This window comes from Pelmatolapia mariae, linkage group LG3_W, assembly GCF_036321145.2.
Source record: "Pelmatolapia mariae isolate MD_Pm_ZW linkage group LG3_W, Pm_UMD_F_2, whole genome shotgun sequence".
Lineage (NCBI taxonomy): Eukaryota > Metazoa > Chordata > Actinopteri > Cichliformes > Cichlidae > Pelmatolapia > Pelmatolapia mariae.
Window position 1 is genome coordinate 65,044,299 of NC_086229.1, and position 15,203 is coordinate 65,059,501.

Sequence of the window (15,203 nt, forward strand, 5' to 3'; positions counted from 1 at the left end):
GTGCTTTTCTGTCACGTGATATGGGTGGTAGTTGTGAAATAAGTGTTTCTGCCAGACCTTGTCAAGATAGCCAGCTAGATAGTTATGGGAACCATGAAGAAACTGCTAGGAAAGCCTCAATCGCCAATTACCCGGAGACGATAAGTTAAGGATAAGTCCTCAGGAGGTCTGATCCAGATAAATAATAGCTACACCCTGCCAGTGGTCAGAAAACCCGTTGGGATAATAAGCTGGTAAAGGAGGAGATAGAAGCCACTGACATCAAGAAAGGAAATCTCCTGATACAATTCAGAACAGCAGTGTGCAAGTATGCCCTGGAAGTCCCGAGATCAAAACGGGACACGCACCTACCACAAGACAAAGAGAGAAACGTAATTAGATGTATTCTACAAGATGAAAACCGCATTGTTGCTTCTAAAACCAAGGTTAAACTAATGGACTCACTCTTCTCCCCAGTGCTCTGGCACAGACATTAGAAACAGCCTAAAAAAATATCAATGAAAAAAATTTAATTTTAATTTTTAATCTTTTTATTTCCTTAAAGACCTGATATATGTTGTGTCACGATCCTGCGTCTTTTGACCCAGCGTTTTGAGTTTTAGTTTATGGTTTATGTTTAAGCCCTTCAAGTTTTCTAAGTTCATTTTTATCATGCCTAGGTTGTTATAGTTCTTTGTTATTAGATTTCCCTTGTGTCTTCCACCCCTGTTAAGTCTCCCCTGCCCTTCATGTGTTTCATGTCTGTGTCTTACGTTGTCAAGTTCAGGTTGTCATGTCTGCGACTTAATGTTTCCTGTTTTATTTTGAAGAGATCTTGTGTTCCTGTGTTCATCGTGTTTAGTTTTACTCTTCCACTGTGACGTTGTTATGTTCATGTGTGTCAGCTGTTCCCCCATGTGTTCCCACTTCCCTCATTAGCCTCCTGTGTGTATTTAGTCCGTGCCTGTTCATTCAGTCTTTGTTGGATCATCTGTGTTGTTCCCAAGCCATGTCCTGCATTCATATATCCCCATTATCATTGCCATGTTTAGAGTTTTTTTGTTTTTCTACTTGCCAGGGTTTTTCATGGTTCATGTTTTCTTTCTAGTTTACCCAGTTTAGGTTATTGGTTAGTTTGCGTTGTTTTCACCCTTTTATTTTGTACTGTTCTGTCTGCTTTAATAAACAGTTCATCATCAGTTAAGTTTGAGTTTTATAATGTCTGCACCTGGGTCCACTCCTCACACTCCACGCAGTTTCCCTCAGCAAACTGTGACATGTCGTTTCAAAGACACAGGAAATATTACATGTGTTAATCTTGTATTCATTTTGATAAGGAAACATTTTTACCAATTCAACCTCTGAGGTCAAGAAGACATGTTTAGGAAAAAGGAAAATACCTCAGCCATTTTTGGTTCAAATAATGCACATCTGTAGTAACTGTAGTAACTGTATCTGTAGTCACTCATGGTCTACCTTCACCAACAGATCCATCTTTCAATAGCCAGATGTTAGGTGTATGGTAACTTTTGGGGTATACTAGAATAAGTTCCAAAGAAGCTGAGACTCGCCCCAGATATATCTGCTCTATGGTTTTGGTACACACATTGATTAGTAGTTAGTTAAATTAGTAGGATGAATTTAAATGTATCTTTTTATAATGATTCATTTTGTCTTCTCTAGTCTTGCAGGTAAAATCAAAGAAGCAACTTCCTGTTGTTTGCTCTAGTTAATGTGTCAATGCTTCTTACTGCTGTGCAGTGCGGTTTGGCTAAAATAGTGTTCATGGTGCAAGAACGTTTCCTTTGTAATATGTGGTGAAGTGCAACAGTTTGCATTAACCGAAGATAGCAGCTTTGTTGTTGTTCACCTTTTCCACACAGCGGTTCTTTCTGATCAACTACTGTTTCGCAGCAAAGGTGAAAAGAGTCAACAGTTCTATTGCAGTTGTTGCTGTTAAACTAATTTACATGTTTTATTCTTCAGACTTTGATCCAGCTGTGGTGTACTCAGCAGTAAGAACTGAAGATGTCACTTATGGACAAATAGCCATCAAACTAAAGAAGACCAGAGGTACAGCTGCTCTTTGTCTTTAAGTCCGAACAGAGCAAAACTAGCTGTTTTTTTATGCATGTCCTCAAGTTTCCATTCTAATCTAGCTAACCCTAAATTTATACTATCATTTGGCGGTCTCAGATAGGACCACATATCTGCCCCAAAGTTTTGTTTCTGCACTAATAATCACTGTCAGTGAGCAGGGATTTCAGACAGGCAAGCTAAATCAACAATCCAGAATACTGGGCCATTGAATATGGATATATTACTGGATAGAGCACTACTGCTAAAAAAAATAATATAAACCATTTGGTGCAGTCCTAGTTATAAGAACACCATCCAGGAATGTACTGTTTGGAAACTACATGTTCAGTTCAATTTTATATACACAACACCAGATAACAACGGTAGTCTGAAGGCACTTTCCATTATAAGGTAAAGATCCTGCAATAATGCAGAAAAATCAGAGAAAACCCCGACAATCAGATGACTCCCTATGAGCAAGCGCTTTGGCAACAGTGGGAAGTAAAATCTCCCTTTTAACAGGAAGAAACCTCTGGCAGAACCAGGCTCAGGGAGGGGCGGCCATCTGCCGTAACCAGTTGGGGGTGAGGTGAGGAAGACAGGAGAAAGACATACAACATATGAACCTCGTGTGGTGGTGTGTGTTTGTGTTCAGACTTTAAACCAGAGCCAGACGTCGTCTACTCTTCACTGAAGTAGTCCACCAGTCCAACCACTGACATCCAGCTGGCTGTCTCTAACTGGTACCACCAGCACCTCAGACCAGAGGACATCCACACGTTGAAACAATTTTTATATGATTTATATTTTTTTTTACCAAATTAGACTCAAACTATTTAAAAAGATTACAAAGATTGGATTTTTTAATTGCTATTTAATTGGTCATAAAAAATGTTAGTATATTTTATGACACCAATATCTTTAATACTATTTTATATCTTTGCATTATTAAAAAAAACTTTTCTTGTCACTCTTTTTGTCATGTGGTTCTGTGGGTTTTACCGAGATGTCACATGGAAAATTTAACTTGTTTGGTTGTGGCTAACTGATGCACATCATGCAGGAAACAAACGCAGTACAGGAAACAGCAAAGACATCATTCAATACAGTGAACTGCACAGCAGAGCTTCAGTGCAGGATGTGTCTGTTTGAGACTGAAACACTTTATGTCCTTGGACACTCAGAAATCAACCAGCAGCAGGTGACATGGTGTACATTTTCATTTTAATGAAGGGTTTAGTTTAGTTAAGTTTATTTGAGAAATGTCCAGTAGTTTCAACAATTTTGCCTTTTTTTCTCATTTGATGGTTATAAAATGTAAAACTTGGGGTTTATCTTCTTGTTTTTTTCGTCCGTCTGCTTTGACAGCTGAACTTTTTATCCATTAATGCCAAGCATCATTTTAGCTATTGCTATTCCTTCTGGGAAACCTTCACAGTATCACATTTAGACTTTATCACACCAACTTTGAAAATACTAATTTGGGCAAACAAATCCTTTGGATCTTGCCCGGAGGTCTTTTCTGAAAACTGTTTGGTCACCACCTACTGACCAGTTAGTTCTTCTCGTTAGCATGAAATTGTTTGGTGTCTGAAACTACAAACTTATGAACATTTAACAAACACATATACAGGGAACGCCATAACCAATTGGCTAGCATAGCATACAAGAACATCTGTGCTGAGTACAGTCCAGAGGTGAAAATGAGACACACCCTCTAGGGTGATTGAAAATGATCAAGCTAAGATCCTGCAGGACTTTCAGACACAGGAAAACATTTTAACATGATACAGATGTTTTAATGCTTCAGTTTATAACTTCCAGTATTCTGGAAGGACAGAAGAATTCCCAACTGAACACTTCCTGCATTTGCCCTAGGCTTCCTATTTTCCCTAAAGTGCCTCACCTAGGATGTGAACTGAAGGATCCTCAAATGCTTCAATCACCTTGAATCTAGTCCCTTTTAGCCCTTTCTAATAGACCAAGCTGAGACTCTTAAGAGAGCCCAAAGGAAGCATTTTTTTGCCATTTCAAGCCTCAATCATCTTTTTGGTATCTTCCTACAGAGCTCATGGCCATAGTAAGAATGTAGATTCGCCAATAAACCCAAAGCATTTTTTTTTTCATCTCTCCATTTAATATAACATAGCACTAAATCTGTGTTATAGAGGTGCACCAGTCCTTCATAAGGACTGGTGCACCTCAAGATCGCAAAATACTTGAACAAGGTGTTCAAGTATTTTGCGATCTTGGTCACAAAATGTCAGGAACTATCTCAACCCAGAGTGTGCACTTTGCTCTATCCTAGTTAGGAATGATAGTATCAAACTTCTGAATGTCTGAATTCTTATTTATCTGTTTAATACTTGATGCAAAGTGCTTGAGTGCGACGTGAAGGTCTTTATTCTGTAAACCACAATGTCTGCAAAAAGTAGAGATGAGATCCTAAAACCACTGAACCTAATAATGATTCCAAAACCCTGTCTTTCTTGGCTATAGAAATTCTGTCCATAAAAAACATGAACAAAATTGAAGATCAAAGTGTAGCTCTGGTGGAGTTAAACAAGCATCAGGAAGGAGTCTGACTTGTTGTGGACAGTTCTCACTAACCTCACTACAGTAACATAAAGACTGGATTTCCTGCAGAAATTGACCAAATATCCACCCATCCATCTAAATATTTTAACACCTAGCAAAACACATCCAGAGTAATGCAATTGAACGCATTCTCCAAGATAAAAACCGCATTTATCCACCTGAATCCAAAGTCTGAGTAATGGACTTCCAGTCCTCTCCAGTATTATGGCATAGACCTTACAAAAAGAAGCTGAGAATTTATACTTGTAGAAAAGAAAATCACTCAGAGTTTAATTTCATATATATTTTCTACAATGGCTGATTTAACAACTCAAACAAACTAGAAATACTGTAGATGTTAATTGTTTTGAGGGGATTAGTAAAAATATTCATCATCTCAACGTCTGGACTAAAGGATCTGTTGTTTAGTTGAGATCTGAAGTTTTATTTGGGCAACATTTTTCCTTAGCTAATGGCATGGACTCAACCACAGGTCCACCTTACAATAGCCAGATGTCAGGTGTGGTCAAATGTGTGTCATAACTGAGAAACAAGTTTCAAAGCAGTTCAGTTTAGGCCCATTTTCTTTTGGTGTTCCCTTTTATTAGCAAGATGAATTTCTAGTTAATTCGAGGTGGATAAAAAAGCAGACTGAACATATCAGATGGGGTTTTTTAAACGCTTGATTTTGTCTTCTCCTGAGTCCTGAATGTAAAACCAAACCAGCAACTTCCTGTTGTTCACTAAAGTTTGTTCCATTTTGGCTAATAATACTGTTCATGCTGTGAGAACATGTTTGCTTTGTGCTTTGTGGTGAAGTGCATCAGTTTGCATTAACACAAGATAAAAGCTCTGTGGTCGCCTTTTTTTTGCACAAACACCCACGGGTTCTTTCTGGTCAACTGTTTGTTCACAACAGAGGTGGTAAGCACTGGGAAAAAAATAAACCCTTAAGTGTGCAGTGCTATTACAGTTGCTACTGTTAAAGTGATTTACGTGTTTGATTCATCAGATACTGATCCAGCTGCAGTGTATTCAGCTGTGAAAAAACAAGATGCCACTTACGAACAATTAGCTTTAACTCTGAAAAAATCCAAGCAAGTTGTTTTTCTTCCTGCCAAGTTGAACTACTCCTTTTTAAACACAGTGGACAGTGATACCCTAGCTATTTCCAGTTTGTATTATCCACAAAGCTAAAGACATACTTACTCAAGATCATTCTGTAAATTCAAATTAAACTTACTAAACAAATTAATGCAAAGAAAAAAAAAGAAAACATATGACACACAATAAACAATTTGATATGCAGTAACTTCTTGCAATCAATCTGCTGTTTAATGGCTATGGGATCTAGAACTGACATTGCCATCAGAACAAACATTTACTCTTCCTGGTGGCTGAAAACTGGTTGGTTGTCACACGTTTTTGACCACATTTCTAAGATCACAAAGTTTCAAGCCTATCCGAGCTTTTCATCACTGGCTCTGTGAACCTCCTGAGAACCAAGAATAAAAAAAAAAAAAAAGATCTTACAGTTTAATTTTTTTGTCCACTACGGAGGACATAATGGATAGGTTGGGTCTCAGGAGGTTGAGAACTCATTTAATAACCTTTTTGGTTTTTAACTTTTTAATGTCATTTAATTCTATAGCTAAACTAACTGTTAAAGATTCCCAAGTTCCAGGCTTGAGTACTGTGATTATCATGGTTGATTCAAAACATATTTAAGTGTTGGCATCATTTGAAGATGCTAATATGATTCTAAGTAAAAGATTTAGTATATTTTAAGGAAAGAGTAACTTTAATTCCATTAATATTTTACTTGTATTCCCACAGCTGTGATCCAGTATCTTTGCAGCATTAAACGTTTGTTTAATAATGCTGCAAATTTAATTTTTTTGTTCTGTGGTTCTGAGGGTTTCACCGAGGTGTGAGACTTGTTTGATAGTGGCTAACTGATACATGTCTGTCTTCGGTGCAGGAAACAAACACTAAACCGAAACTGCAGACTAACAACAGCAGTAACATCATTAACATTAACTAGCCATAGACGTCTGAGAAAATCTTCAATATAGGAAGTATCTGTTTGAGACTGAAAGCACACTTTTAGAGACCAGCGGGTAGGACGTATGCTTTTTTTTTTTCTTAAATTGTTCAATATCTCCAGTAGTTCAAACATGAATGTATTCCTTTTTTTTAATTTTCAAATGGTTGGAATTTAATTTTGGGGGGTTGTCTGCTGGTCAGACGAAAGAATATTTCAACATATTAGCTTGAACATCAGAAAATAATGACAGATATTTTTCAGCTTTGCATTATCAAAAACTCTGAGTCAGAGAAAAATAAAGTTGGTACTTTCAGTAGATTATTATCCATTGTCCGCTGACCTTGCTTTTTAATGTATTCGTACAGAGCATCATAGTTTTCCTTCTGGGAAACATTCATAGAATCACAATGAGAACTTCCACATAGGAACATGGGGTTAAAGGTTTTTAGTGTCTTGAACCAAAACCTGATGAATATGTGATGCAAACTTCCATCTCAATCATATCTCATGAACCAACACTGAGCCCTCCTGATAAAGCACTCAACAAATTTCATTTATATGAGAGACATGGTGCAGAGGCTTTGGTTTTAGTTAAATGCTAACATTAGAATGCTATGAGGGCTGATGTTTAGTAAATTTAATTATTTAAAATTATTATAAACTTTAATTATGTTCATCACATTAATAGCTAATATTTACATATATGTTTTGCAAGTTTTTCAATTGGCTGGTTTACAAATGCTTGTGCACAAAAGATAATATTATATAAGAACAAGTATTTAAGTTATTCACATCGATTGAACAATTTCTTTTTGGATGATAATCTGGCTCTGAATCATGGAGGAAATGAAGAAATAGATACGCTAGATGTGCTTCTCTCCAGCCAAGTCCTCTTGCTGTTCTCAGACAATACCAAGGAATCACTAAATCTGCTGAAACTCATAGTCCCTATAGAGTTCTTCACCTCTTACTCCTGCTCTTCTGAGGGCACAGAAGAGGTGGAGTAATCAGCTGGGGGCCAAGGGCCAGCCCTGGCAGAGTCCAATACCCACTGGGAATGAGTCTGAATTATTGCCAGCAATGCGGATGTCAGGGACCAAGCAGTAAAGTATAAAGGATACAGGTGTTTGAATTTAAAAAAAAAGGGTTTTATTGACCCAAAAGTATGAAAAGATATTTAACAAAGCCAAAACTTAAACAGGCAGAACAATAAAAGAGGTCAACTCAATAGACTAAACTCAAGATAACAATTACCAAAACCTCAAGCGAAGATAAAACAAACTGACCTCCTGAAATGACACACGGGGAACTTAATTACTGGTTTAGCTAAACCAAATGACACACACGGGGAAAAACAAAATGGCTGCCATATAGCCAACTGATACAAAACAATTAAGCAAACTTGAAACACCCCCTAGGTAATGAAGCATGTGGTTTCATCGAGTTAGGCTGTCAGTGGTATTTCAGCTCTCCCAGCCCTTTGCCACACCTTTTGCCAGACAGGAGGAGAAACCAAACCACAGGTAACTCAAAGAAAGAAAGATGTATTAATATAACATAAAACAGAACTTTGACCTTTCAGTGTTAATATGTGTGCACGCCATATAAACATTGGAAGGTTTGATGGAAAAATAAATAAATTTAATAAACAAACAATACTGAACAATAAGTAGAATATATTTAAAGTAGTGAGTGCAAAGTAAACTAAAGTGAATCAACTGGTGGTTTGAAGAGCTTACCATGTGTGGCTTGCCATCACAGCAGACCAACTTCTTGCAACAGTTGTACAAGGACCAAAACCCCATACGCTTTAAGCACAGAATACTTCCACAGAATACTTCCCCCTATAACAGAATGCAATCCCCCTATAACTGGAGCTCACCATTGAAGATGCGCACTCAGACCAAAGCACAAACATTTGTTAAAATTAATTTTATATATTGTATACTTTTGCCTTGTTTAAATAGACGCAAAGAACTCAAAAAAAAAATCACATACAATTTTAACTGGAATTTCAAGTGGTTTTTTTTCTTGTTTTCTTTGTTTCTTGGCTTTAATACTACTTGTATTTCATGCATGCTTATTGATTCGTGTTTCCACAGCTGTGATCTCGTTTCTTTGCATTATTAATAAAACCTTTGGTCTCACCTTTTTTGCTGTGTGGTGATGTTAGTTTCACTAATGTGACAGATGGAGAATTTAAATTTGTTTGGGTGTGGCTAAATGATGCAGATTTCTCTTCAAATCAAATCAAAATCAAATCAAATCACTTTTATTGTCACGTCACATGTGCAGGTACACTGGTACAGTACATGCGAGTGAAATTCTTGTGTGCGAGCTTCACAAGCAACAGAGTTGTGCAAAAATACAATAACGTAAAACAAGCAAAATATAAGGCAGGGCAGAAAACAACTTTTCTGCACCTGCAGACTAAAAACAGCAAAACATTGTTCAGTCTCCGTAAGATGTATAGGAAAGCGTCAACACTTCAGACTGAAACAATTGGACTAGTACTACTAGTATCTGAAGAATATTATTCTTTGACACTTGATCTTTTTAATTTGTCTAAAAGCATCACATTTTTACATTGTTATTTACACTGTCACATTTCACTGTTATTGCTCTGGGAAACATTCAGTGTCACAAACAGAACAGACGACAATAAGAACTGAAAGGTTTTGGTGTCTGAAACTAGAAACTTGTGAACATGTGACTCAGACTGGATTTTCTTTTGCATCATACCTCATGAAACAGCACAGAGCCTCTCCTAATAAACCACTCAGAAGCTTGAAGTGGCCATGGCTCATTTTTCAAGTCTGCCATCTGCTGGTTTTTACTGGGTATTATACCAGAGCCAGATTACCTCTTAATATCCACCAGTTGGCTGATGAACCAATTTTATTGAGTTATCTTGGATTTTTGCATCACCTAATGAAAAACTTTACCAACATGGATTTTACATGGAGAAGATATATGTTGCACCCATATGCAAATTTTAGAGAGAATTAATTTGAAATGTGATGTCTTCAAACTTTGTTTTTCCATCATAACTTTTTTTAGATGTACAGTGTGTATATACCCTACACACGCAACATCTGACTAATTACAAAGGGGCATTTTAGGGGTCATGTGACTCCTCATCCCCAGGAAATGATCCCCATGACACTTACACCAGAGATGTTATCAAACGGTGATTAGAAATACATAAAGAACACAGAAAATATAACAGTGAAATGCAATGATGTTGACTTTATCTGGCACAATATAAAGAACAAAATCATCTCAATGAAAAAGAAAAATCAAAAATAATTACTCTCGTCTATTCTGGTTACTGTCATGTGATTTATGAGAAGTGCTTACAGGTGTATTCTCACATGGTCTTTTGTCTGTTTCTGCTGCTTCTTTGTCCCTCACTGTAAGCAGATGTACTGAGAGACTCCTGCACTGATGTATCATAGGAAAGTCCAAACAGCCTCACTGGTTCTCCATGAAGAACAAAGATTTGCTCTCTGTGGCTCCAACACAACTTAAAGACAATCAAAGGTGGACAAAGTTCTCCTGAACAGCTGTGATTTTATGGAGGCTATAGCTAAATGCTGCCTCCTCCATAGCACAATATACACTTTATACAGTGATGCCATTTTCATATTGATTCAATTCTTTCATGTTTGAAAATGACACAAGGCTGGGTGTGAACCATCACATGCACATGCGTGGCTGGGATATGCAGGACAGGCAGATGAAGGACGGAGATGTAAGTTTGATTCTGAAAAGTGTGACAACTGCTATTAATAGAACATACCAGAGTCACGTCTTCATGACAAGAACAAACAAGAACAAAATGAGCCAATTAGAGTCTTCAGGCTGAGAGCTGTTCCTCCAGGGGAGTGAGTAGTGATGAGATAGGAGCTGGTTTCAGCCATTTGGCGATGACATTGTTACTTCTGACAGGATACTACCACCTGCTTCAATAACTCTAAATATGGGCTAATTAAAACATAAGAAAATAGCAATATGTGTGCAATATTTTTGGAAATAACCAGAAGACCATCGAACAGAAAACATACTTACAGACTGTCCAAAATTAACACCATAAAGAGGATGTATATGGATTCCACCACGCCTTTCTTTACCAATGTGCCTTCAGATAAAATGGAGTTTCTATCCCCGTTGAAGACATTTTAAGACCTCCTCTACCACTAGGGGTCAGCATAATACAATTTTATTTACTGGAGCCAGAACGGGGTTAGTGTGTCTCTGTGCTGTCTGTCAGTGACTCTATCAATTGCTGTGCTTCACATTTTCAGTGTTGTGGTGGAATTTTTCAGTGTTGTGGTGGAATATTTTGACAAATCGAAATAAAAATACTCTACATAAGTTCAGTGTATGCAGCTGAATGATTGAGTCATTGAGTGTTTGTTTAATCTTCATGTTCTTCTTAACACAGAATAACTGCTAACACAGAATAACTGCTATGATGTCTTCCAGTCAGGTTTTAGACAGAACCACAGCACTGAAACCGCTCTGACCAAAGTGTTTAATGACATATGTCTGAATACAGACAGTGGAAAAATGTCATTCTTAGTTTTACTGGATCTCAGTGCAGCATTTGATACTGTTGACCACAACATATTACTCAAACGACTGGAGAACTGGGCAGGTCTTTCAGGAACTGTACTAAACTGGTTCCAAACATACTTAGAAAACAGGAAATACTTTGTATCAATAGGTAACTTCACATCTGAGCAGACAAGTATCACATGTGGAGTTCCCCAAGGTTCCATCTTGGGACCCCTTCTGTTTAACATTTACATGCTCCCACTGGCACAGATTATAAAGAACAACAAAATAAACTATCATAGCTACGCAGATGACACACAAATATATATCACAATGTCACCAGGAGACCGAGGCCCTGTACAGGCTCTTGGTAAATGCACTGAGGAAACTAATGACTGGTTGTGCCACAATTTTCTCCAGCTAAACAAAAACAAAACTGAAGTAATAGTCTTTGGTGCCAAAGAAAAACGATTACAGGTCACCAGAGAACTTCAATCTATACACCTAAAAACCACAAACCAGGCGAGAAATTTGGGTGTAGTGATGGATGAAGACCTAAACTTAGAAAAACACATTAAGACAATAACAAAATCAGCTTACTATCACCTCAAGAATATTTCAAGGATAAAAGATCTGATGTCTCAACAGGACCTGGAAAAACTAGTCCATGTATTCATCTTTAGCCGGCTTGATTACTGTAACAGCATCTTTACAGGTCTACCTAAAAAATCAGTCAGACAACTACAGCTCATTCAGAACTCTGCTGCTCGAGTCCTCACTAAGACCAAAAAAGTGGACCACATCAGTCCAGCTCTGAGGTCTTTACACTGGCTGCCTGTTCGTCAGAGGATAGACTTTAAAGTTCTGATGCTGGTCTATAAAGCTCTGAATGGTTTAGGACCAAAATACATCAGTGACCTCCTGACCCAGTATGAACCTTCCAGATCTCTCAGGTCATCTGGATTCCCAGTTCCCAGAGTCAGAACCAGACACGGAGAAGCTGCATTCAGCTTTTATGCTCCTTATATCTGGAACAAACTCCCAGAAAGCCTCAGATCAGCTGAAGCACTCAGTTTATTTAAATCCAGGTTGAAGACTCACCTGTTCTCAGCTGCTTTTGAATAAAGCACCAAATCCACACTTTTAAGCTTAAATTTCAAAATTTACATTTTAACTACTGATTTTATCTACTGTTTTGATTTTTGATTTTATCTACTGTTTTGATTTTTGATTTTATATACTGTTTTGTTTGTTTGTTTGTTTGTTTGATTGCTTGTCTTAATCAATTTTAAATCATGCTTTTTATCTGTTTTGTTTTCAATGTCTCTGTTCTGCTTATTTTTTGGATTTTTCTGTCATTAGATTTTATTATTGTAATTTGTAAGCATATTATTTTTGTGTTTTTAGTCTTTTACTTCATTTTACAGCAGTACAAATGTTTTAAATTTTGATTTACATATGGAAAATTACATTTAAAATAATATATATTTGCTACACTCTCTGTCTCTGGCTATGTTACTAGCCCCTGTGTAACGTGAGCAAAAGCTGAGAATTACAATTAGAGTCACTCTATTAAACCTAGCTGGCATTTCCATGGTTAGTTAAAATAGTGCCACTTAGCGTGGTTTTTGGACACTGCAAGCACAAGCCTCCATGCCACTTTTAAATAATCTACCACATAAACCTTTCCAACAGTATATGATTAATTATTAAGCACTACAATGAAGGAAAAAATATCAACCAAACATAAATTTTGCTTACTTGTTGTTCTAGTTTCTTTTTTTAAATGATTTTATCTCTTGTATCTCTATTTGAAAGAGAAATGTAACTTAAACACAACAGTCTTTCAACCAATACAAAAGCTGGTGCTCAGAGGAAGAGGGCGGGCTTTACTTGGTGTCAGTGACAGAAATGAAAAAAAGCTCAAATGAGTGAGAAGGACGATGAAGGAAACATCTGTGCTGTGTCTGCTCTGTAAGTAGAATCTCTGTGTTTGTTTGAATTCTTGTACTTTGACTGTCTGCTCTCCTGATAACTGATGATGGAGGAGAAGACATGAAAAACAAATCAGGCTGAATTCAAGTTCAAAACACCACGAGGACCAACTGCAGGTCTGAACTGACTCTTTATCTTTGCTCAGGAGTCGAGGAAACACAGCAGGCAGTGAAAAGCTCAAATCATTCACTCATCATATCAACACAGCTGCACAGTGGACACATATTTTTATTGTGTCATTGAAAAGTAGAGGATATTTTACATAGATTCAGTTAATAAAGGTCAGCGCCCACATTTTTTTTTCCGGGGGGGGGGGGGGGGGGGGGGGGGGGGGGGGGCAGAGGAGAAGGCATGAGTGCTGCTTTCAAACCATGTGGCACATTGTCATCTGCTAATGCACTGAGCTAAACCAGCGTCCCTCGCGGCTGGTTTTAAGATAGAAAGTCATGATCATGGTCCAAAACCCTGTCTTGACAGAGTTCGAACATGAAGAATCTAAACTCTGCCAATACTTGTGAGATCTCCCAAAAGATGGTTTTTGCTTGTTTGTTGTTTTTAAACTTTATACACACTCCAGTCGTATGTTGCTCAAACTTTACTAAAGCATGGTACTGACATCAAAGAGAAATTGAGCAGATATGGTAAATGGCCTGTATTTATATAGCGCTTTACTAGTCCCTAAGGACCCCAAAGCGCTTTACATACCCAGTCATCCAATCATTCACACACAGGTGATGGCAAGCTACATCATAGCCACAGCCACCCTGGGGCACACTGACAGAGGCGAGGCTGCCGGACGCTGGCGCCACCGGGCCCTCTGACCACCACCAGTAGGCAATGGGTGAAGTGTCTTGCCCAAGGACACAACGAGCGAGACTGTCCAAGCTGGGGCTCGAACTGGCAACCTTCCGATTACAACGCAAACTCCCAACTCTTGAGCCACGATCGCCCCGTGATATGTCAGATATGTCAGAGACAAGTTTGTGCGTTTGTCAGGTGTTTGTGTAGAGTTGCTCTTTATGTTCACCTTAAATCAGCCTGAGTGTCATTTCTCTTTAGTTCTGATCTCACTGCTGAGCTGCACAACAAACCAAGGTCAGTAACCTTCTTCTGTCACAGTTTAAACCTGAGAAATGCTCACTGATATGAACTGATTCAATTCATGTTTTAACAGATCATCAGTTTTTTCCCTTTTAACCCTCACAGCTCGTCTGACTGTGAGTCCCAGCAGCTCTCAGTTCTTTGAAGGAGAATCTGTGTCTCTGAGCTGTGAGGAGGACGACAGCTCTGCTGGATGGACTCTGTGGAGAAACAGAAGCAAACCACAGAGACTTCAGTGTGGAGGTCAGATGGCAAAGATGACCAGGTCTTCGTGTAACATCGGTAAAATCCCCACATGGGACAGTGGAGTTTACTGGTGTGAGTCCAATCAGAGTACCATCAGTAACATGGTTAACCTGACAGTCACTGGTAAGCTGAGTGTGTGGAGTTAGTGTTGATGAAGCTGTGTGTAAATGGATGAAATGCTGTAGTTTGTCTCTGTGTTGAGGTGGATCAGTGATCCTGCAGAGTCCTGTCCTCCCTGTGATGGAGGGAGATGACGTCACTCTGCTCTGTAAAACAAAGACCACTCCCTCCAACCTCCCAGCTGCTTTCTATAAAGATGGCTCCCTCATCAGGAAGCAGCCTACAGGTCACATGACCATCCAGCATGTTTCCAGGTCTGATGAAGGCCTCTACAAGTGTGACATCAGCGGTCATGGAGAGTCTCCATCCAGCTGGATCACTGTCACAGGTGACACACTCACCTGTCTGTGTTTCTGCAGCTTTCAACATTCACAATGTGACGACAACTTAATGACTGTGTTTGCTTTATTTTAGGGGAAGACACCACCACACCTCCACCTACATCCATACCTCCACCTGGTTCCACCTCCATCACTCTTCCTCCATCACTCTCTCCTCC